The sequence below is a fragment of the Podarcis bocagei genome (genome assembly GCF_964188305.1).
Source record: "Podarcis bocagei genome assembly, chromosome: 2".
Taxonomy (NCBI): domain Eukaryota; kingdom Metazoa; phylum Chordata; class Lepidosauria; order Squamata; family Lacertidae; genus Podarcis; species Podarcis bocagei.
The window spans coordinates 108,041,731-108,048,411 of NC_138126.1; the positions used below are offsets into that span (position 1 = coordinate 108,041,731).

At 43.8% G+C, this 6,681-nt stretch overlaps 1 long non-coding RNA gene across 1 annotated transcript; it reads left to right on the forward strand.

The window, feature by feature from the left end:
* The first annotated feature begins 5,576 nt into the window (after positions 1-5,576).
* Positions 5,577-5,921, forward strand: LOC308582304. Its single transcript, XR_014005615.1, has 3 exons — positions 5,577-5,697; positions 5,782-5,834; positions 5,901-5,921. It is a non-coding gene; the product is annotated as an uncharacterized lncRNA (long non-coding RNA).
* Positions 5,922-6,681: the final 760 nt, after the last annotated feature.

Sequence of the window (6,681 nt, forward strand, 5' to 3'; positions counted from 1 at the left end):
CCTTGTGGGATACACCTCACCAGAAGGAGGATGGGACTGGGCAGTACTTATTGGCTCCTTCATCTCTATGGGCTTTTCCCATAAAGAAACGGAGGCATGTATATCAACCCATTCTCATAAATACTTGGAGCTTGCATCAGGGCTTGGCATCTTTGGCCATATGAGAAGCCCATGTCCAAGTTGGAGGCTTATTTATGGGACCACCTCTCCTGGTATGCCCTGCAGAGGACCTTAAGGTCCATGAATAACCATAGTTTAGACGTCCTGGGCCCTAAGGAAGTCTGACTATCCTCCACCAGGGCCAGGGCCTTTTCAGTGATGGCTCCGACCTGGTGGAATGCTCTGTCCCATGAGACTAGGGCCCTTCAGGATTTAACCTCCTTCTGTCAGGCCTGTAAGACAGAGCTATTCCGCCTGGCCTTTAATTTGAACTCAGCCTGATCTTTTATTTCCCTTCTCTTCCCTCCCCCTCCCCTTTTATGAAGATTACCCGCTCTGAGACCCCACAGCTAATTCTCCACTGACCTCCTCACTGACCCCCTGCCCAAGTAGGACCAATTCAGCCAGCTAGCCCTGGGGATTATTCTAATGCTTACTTCCCCTAAACTGATTTCTGAATTTTGAATTTTACCGTTATCCATTTTTTTATACTGTAGTTTATGCTGCTTCTACAATTAAGTGCTTTAAATTTGTTGTTAGGTGACCTGAACCCAGTTTTTGAACCGGGAAGGGTGGGGTATAAATTATTATTATTATTATTATTATTATTATTATTATTATTATTATTATTATTAATCACTGGAGCTCCCTACACTCACTGCTGTTACTTCTTGCTTACTGCCTGTTCACCTGCTTTCTCCAGGTGAGCAAGGAGAAAGAACAGTAACCTCTGTGTGCCTTATTATGGAGGATAAGGCTAACAACAGCTACTAGACATGCTGACTATGTTCTATGACAGCATGCTTCTGAATACCAATTGCAAACTATTGCACTCAGGTTCTGTTCTGGATCATCTGCCTGGCCTCTGTGAGAACAGCATACTGGATTCGATAGGCCATTAGCCTGATTCAGCAAGGCTCCTTTTATCTTATAGCTTCAGGATTTAAAAATCAAAATTAATCACTCAGTGTAGCAAGTTAGACGTTTAGTTCAGTCATCATTGACTGTTAAATTCTACCAGGAGGAAGTAATGGGATTATATCAACATGACCCAGAGTCATCATTTCATCAAAAGTTTTATGGGGTTCATTATGAGTTCTGTATTGTCCTTTTTATTCTAGCTAGCACTGAAACTACTAGATTGAAACGTTGAAAGCAGACATTGAACTTGGGTGGCAGCCTTTGCAAGTTTCCGCCCCCCTAGCTTATGGAACATTTCCCACAAAATGCTTTCATTGATGGTAGTTTAAAAGAATGAACTGCACAGCTTCCTTTTGAGGAAAAGCATGCAAGTGAGCACTCACATTTCATTCAGCAAGTCCATTTGTGACAGATAAGAAACACCTTGGGCTTTAGATCAGATGCAGAGAAGTGGGACCTTCTGTCACGTCACATATGTTTTATGACTGTTTATGAAGACAAATCGCTGAGAATCAGACACTGAGCTCTCTTCAAATCCCAGCCTCCCAAGCAAAGCTGTATTGCTTCTTTCACTGATGTGTCTTAAAATGTCACAGTCAGAAATCCCTCACTCCACAGTGTCTGTGCAGCTGCAAGTAGTCTGTTGAATAGCAAGCACTGAGATATTTTGAACCTTGGGACCTTTGGGCACTGAACTATCCATCAGCTGTGTACCTCTTTCATAGGCTAGCCGCAGCTGCAACATGCAGGCTGGACTTACAAAAGGGGTGCGATTCGTGCATGTGTGTCTTCTGCCATGTGTTAAAGTGAATCACATTTATTTAAACCAAATCCATTCCCCTGGAATAGATATTCCAGAAAATGTCTTCTGTTTTAGCATTTTTTCCTTCTCTGTTGTGTGATGGACAACAGAGATGAGGAAGCCCTGGAAGTATTTCTCATGCAGATTGCTGCCATGGAACCCTCACAAAGCCACCACACTTGATCCTGCTTAGAAACAGAGACTTCAAAGTCATTTTCTTAGGACTTAAGCTTTGGGGCTGGCCAGAGGATGTCTTCCCATGACGCTCATCTGGAATTCTGATTTAAAGCATGATATTTATCAAACCTTTGGTCCATTTAGGTCAGTATGCAACAAAGGGTGTTGTTCTACTCCTCTCTCTTATTTTCTTCAAAAAAAAAGGCATGTAGGACAAGACCATGAATACATCGATATAGGCACCATCCAAACACCTTGAGTACAGCAGTGTAGAAAGGTGGAATGCAAATTTAAAATAAACATGCTGCGTGTGGCAGGGTGAATCCACATTAATCCTTGCAAATTCTTTTTCAGTTTCTGCATTTGTCGACTTGTTGCATTTACGCAGCTATATACCACCCGGGTTCCTTTGCTGCCAATACATAGTAGATAGTAAGGCTGCGAACCTAACGCTGGAAGAAAACACTATTGAATTTCACAGGGCTTTCTTTCGGAGTAGACATGGCTAGGATTGTGGTGTCAGTCATGGCTAATTTAAGCCCATTGATTTTGATGCATCTACTCTGAGTATGACTCAGTATGTCAAATACAGTCCAGTCCACTAACTGTCTTAGCCTGTAATCCTTGCTGGCCACCTCGGAAGCTGATTTTAGATGTCAAGAAAAGACAGCGAAGTGCCAGAAAGAAGGAGACGCGCTTGTGTGATTTTCTGCCTCAGCTGTCAAAATAACTTGACCTGCACTGGATACAAACCACCAAGACTTGATGGGGAGGGGGCACCATTTGTGACCCTGGCTCATGCTGGAAAATACCTTGGGTTGGCCATGAGCCTCAGTGAACTGAATGGAACTTATCTCTGAGTAGAGATGTATAGGACTGTGTTGTGAGCATTTCCCTTACCCATTTTGAACTGGAGATGTGCCTGGACTCTCCAGAGGGCAGTTCTTGACAGATCCAAAGCCTAATGGGGCAGACCCAAACAGTTAAGCAGGTGGGAATCCTCTCTGGATGGGTGAAAATAAGCTCAACCTCGCAGCTTTTGTTTAGAAGGTCTCTCAGTAATCCTGAACTCAAATGTGCATCCCCACATCAAACCACAGGCAGCCTGCTGACTTGCTATTAAACAAAACAAGGGAAAGCAGCTTGTTGTGACATGTTGTTTGTATAAATGTGTTTCTCCCCCCCCCCTTTGATTGATTTTTAATTAAATAAGCGTGAAGGAGGGATGACTTGACACTGTCAGGAAATCAGACATTGTCAGCCGGGACCCAAGCAAGCAGCTGCAGCCTCTGTCAGAGGATTGTGAAGGGAGCATTTTCCCAGCCATCTCCCTGTTATCTCAGCAGTAAGTTGCTAAATGCACATCTCTTCTTACCTTTCTATTGATATATAAATCTCACGAACTTCTGCAAAGGAATCCTCAGTTTCCAAAACAGAGTTGAGTAGAAGCTGGAAGTGGAGGACTAGTGGCAGACTGGCTGGACTGGCAATATTCTCATGTCGCAGTAACCTGGGCCCTGCCTGCAGACAATCAACTGCCTATTATTTTTATTATTCTAATTATTAATAGAGTTTCTTAACTTGGCTTAACCAGAAGGTCCTCGGGGCAGATCAGAGGGGGAATTGAATCCCTCTAGCCTATTTCAAGCCATAAATTCAATCCCCAACCCCAGACTTAAGTTTTTTCCTTGCATTGTTTCCACATTCACCAACGATCATTTTCTTTCTACTGCTTGTTTGCTTTGCTCTGAGTGCTCACTAGTTCCAGCTGATAAAGAGTACAAGAATTTTCCCCATGTTTCTGATTGGTCTACAGACCCTACAAGTGTCCCTATTTTCCAGGGAGAGACTGAAGCCGTTCCAGTTTCTGATTTGATCCCGGAATGTCCCACTTTTCCTTAGGATGTCCTTATTTTCATCAGAGAAATGTTGGAGGGTATGGAGTTATGCGACTCCCCGCAAGCCAAGGAGATAAGTAACTATGCAATCTTTAGAAGGCAGCCCTGTATAGGAAAGTTTTAAAATGTTTAAAGAAGATCGAACCTATCCATTCTGAAGGAAATCAGCCCTGAGTGCTCACTGGAAGGACAGATCGTGAAGCTGAGGCTCCAATACTTTGGCCACCTCATGAGAAGAGAAGACTCCCTGGAAAAGACCCTGATGTTGGGAAAGATGGAGGGCACAAGGAGAAGGGGATGACAGAGGACAAGATGGTTGGACAGTGTTCTTGAAGCTACTAGCATGAGTTTGACCAAACTGCGGGAGGCAGTGGAAGACAGGAGTGCCTGGCGTGCTCTGGTCCATGGGGTCACGAAGAGTTGGACACGACTAAACGACTAAAAAACAACCAATGGTAAATTTTTCATTGAATAGGGTTAGTAGTCTACTTATTCATTGCCTCTCAAGACAGACGGATGCCAACAAAGAAAATGTTTTTCTAAATCAAGCACTGAAATGGCACGTAGGGTGCAATTCAACATGAACACATAAGGCTATTGTCACAGATACTATTGCTAGACTGCCTCATTGGTTGGAATCCTACACCCACCCACCCACCCACCTTCATAACATTTCTCTATAAATATACAAGTTTGTTGTATGGGACACGCAGTAAGCATTATTTAGTAGAATTAACTTTGCTCACAAAGGCAGCAGAATCTGGAGCAGATGTTGTGATGATTCGGGGTGCTGAGAAGATAGCAGTGACACTTCCAGTTCATTACTTTATCAGGGCATACAGATCCCTATCCACTTATGTCCTCCTGAAGTCAATGGGCTTATCTCCTGGAGGGACAGGGAGCTCATTAGACCCAAGAACTCCTTATGGTGTCCTACCACTAACTCTGATTCTCTAGGCAATCTGTAGCCCAGATAGCCTAAGGAATTACAGAAAATGACCTTGGCACAATTTCTTCCGGATGTCTTCTGCCATTGCATCGTGTGAAGTTGATGGAACAGGAAGGCAATATGTTGCTATGCTGAAGTTATGCTGCAGACTACTAATTATGGTGCTGACTTGGTAACGTCCACAGAATGGAAGATGGTAGGATCCCCAAGGACATGCTCTATGGGGAGCTGGCTTCAGGCCACAAGCCCATTGGCAGACCAATTCTGCGTCTGCAAAAGTACCATGAAGGTTGGCAACCCCTCCATGTGGGAATCCCTTGAAGACTACCGCGGTGCCTGGAGACAGGCAGTCAGGTCGTGTATCTACAGCAGTGACTAGAGGAGGAATGGCCATTGGGAGGAGGGAAGAAAGAAGAAATGCCATGGTGCACCTGCAACAGCACAACTGGACACCTTCATCTGCCCCAGCTGCAACAAACCATATCTCTCCCGTATTTGTCTCTACAGCCACAGCAGGCATTGTAACCTTCCATTCAGTTTGAGTTTGACTTCACCTCCAAAGGCACACTCATCCATCGTCTCCCAAGACAGACAGATGCCAACAATTTTATGAAGGCTTTTTGCTGTGGCAGAATAATATTCTCTATCACCACCGGTAGCTTTAACCTTGTAATCATGTGATGATTGATTCTATACACCTGTATTGTATTTAACTGCTTGTAATGAGTCTGAACACTAGCTGTGCCTGTGAATACTTTCTTTATCCTGAGCAAACCGTTTTGTATGACTGGGTAAGGTATAGTATGAGTCTGATATTTTCTAATTTTCATGGTTTACCACACATTGTAACTGGAGTGCTATTTTGTATCATGCAGCTTTTCGGACTGATGAAGCGTGTAGCGAAACCTGTAATATATCTGGAGAACAGGTCTCCTTTTGCCCACTTGTGTTATTCTCACTAGGGTGGTGGCTTTTATTTGCCTTCCCATGATAGATCCATGCATACGGCTTTGTGTTTCCAACTCAAGACCCATTTGAAGAACATCTCATCCAATTCAGTCTTTGAAAAACAGTTTTGAAAACCAGTCTTTGAAAACCAGTTTTGAAAATATTCTCCAGTGTGCTACCCTTGCCATTGTGGCCGCACGGGGTTGCCGTTCTGTAATTGGTCTAACGCTACTTGTTGAACAGTTCATTTATCCAGTCTGTATAATGTTTACTGCAAATGTAACTTGTTAAGATAAAGGTAAAGGGACCCCTGACCATTAGGTTCAGTTGTGACCGACTCTATTCTAGCTATTATTCTAGTAAATTTGGTTTTATACTTATAAGCCAGTTTGTGGTGCCCCAGCAAAACCAACACAGCACTTCTGCTGATGCGTCCGCACCATACCTACCTCCCAATCACCTCCCCCCTCTCCTTTCTGGAAAACTGAGGCATCCCTCCCTGTTGACTGCTCCTGTTCTCCATCACACCTGTAAAGGGATTCCAATGCCATTCTTGGTAGCATACGGCCTATTGCATCATTCATGGGTACTCATTTTTAGAGGTATTTCATGCATGCTCCAAGTTATCATGCACAGCACCTGGGCTGAGCATTAAGGTAATTTTAAGTCTCTAATACTCCGGCTAGTGAAAATTGGCATATCGAGGGAACTATCAGGTGCTGCAGAGCTATTATCTTTTCCTTCCTGCTGTTCCTTAATGATCACAGGAATCAGCGAAGAACTTTGTCATGGTGGAATTCACGTGCCAAGTTTCTCTAAGAAGGACA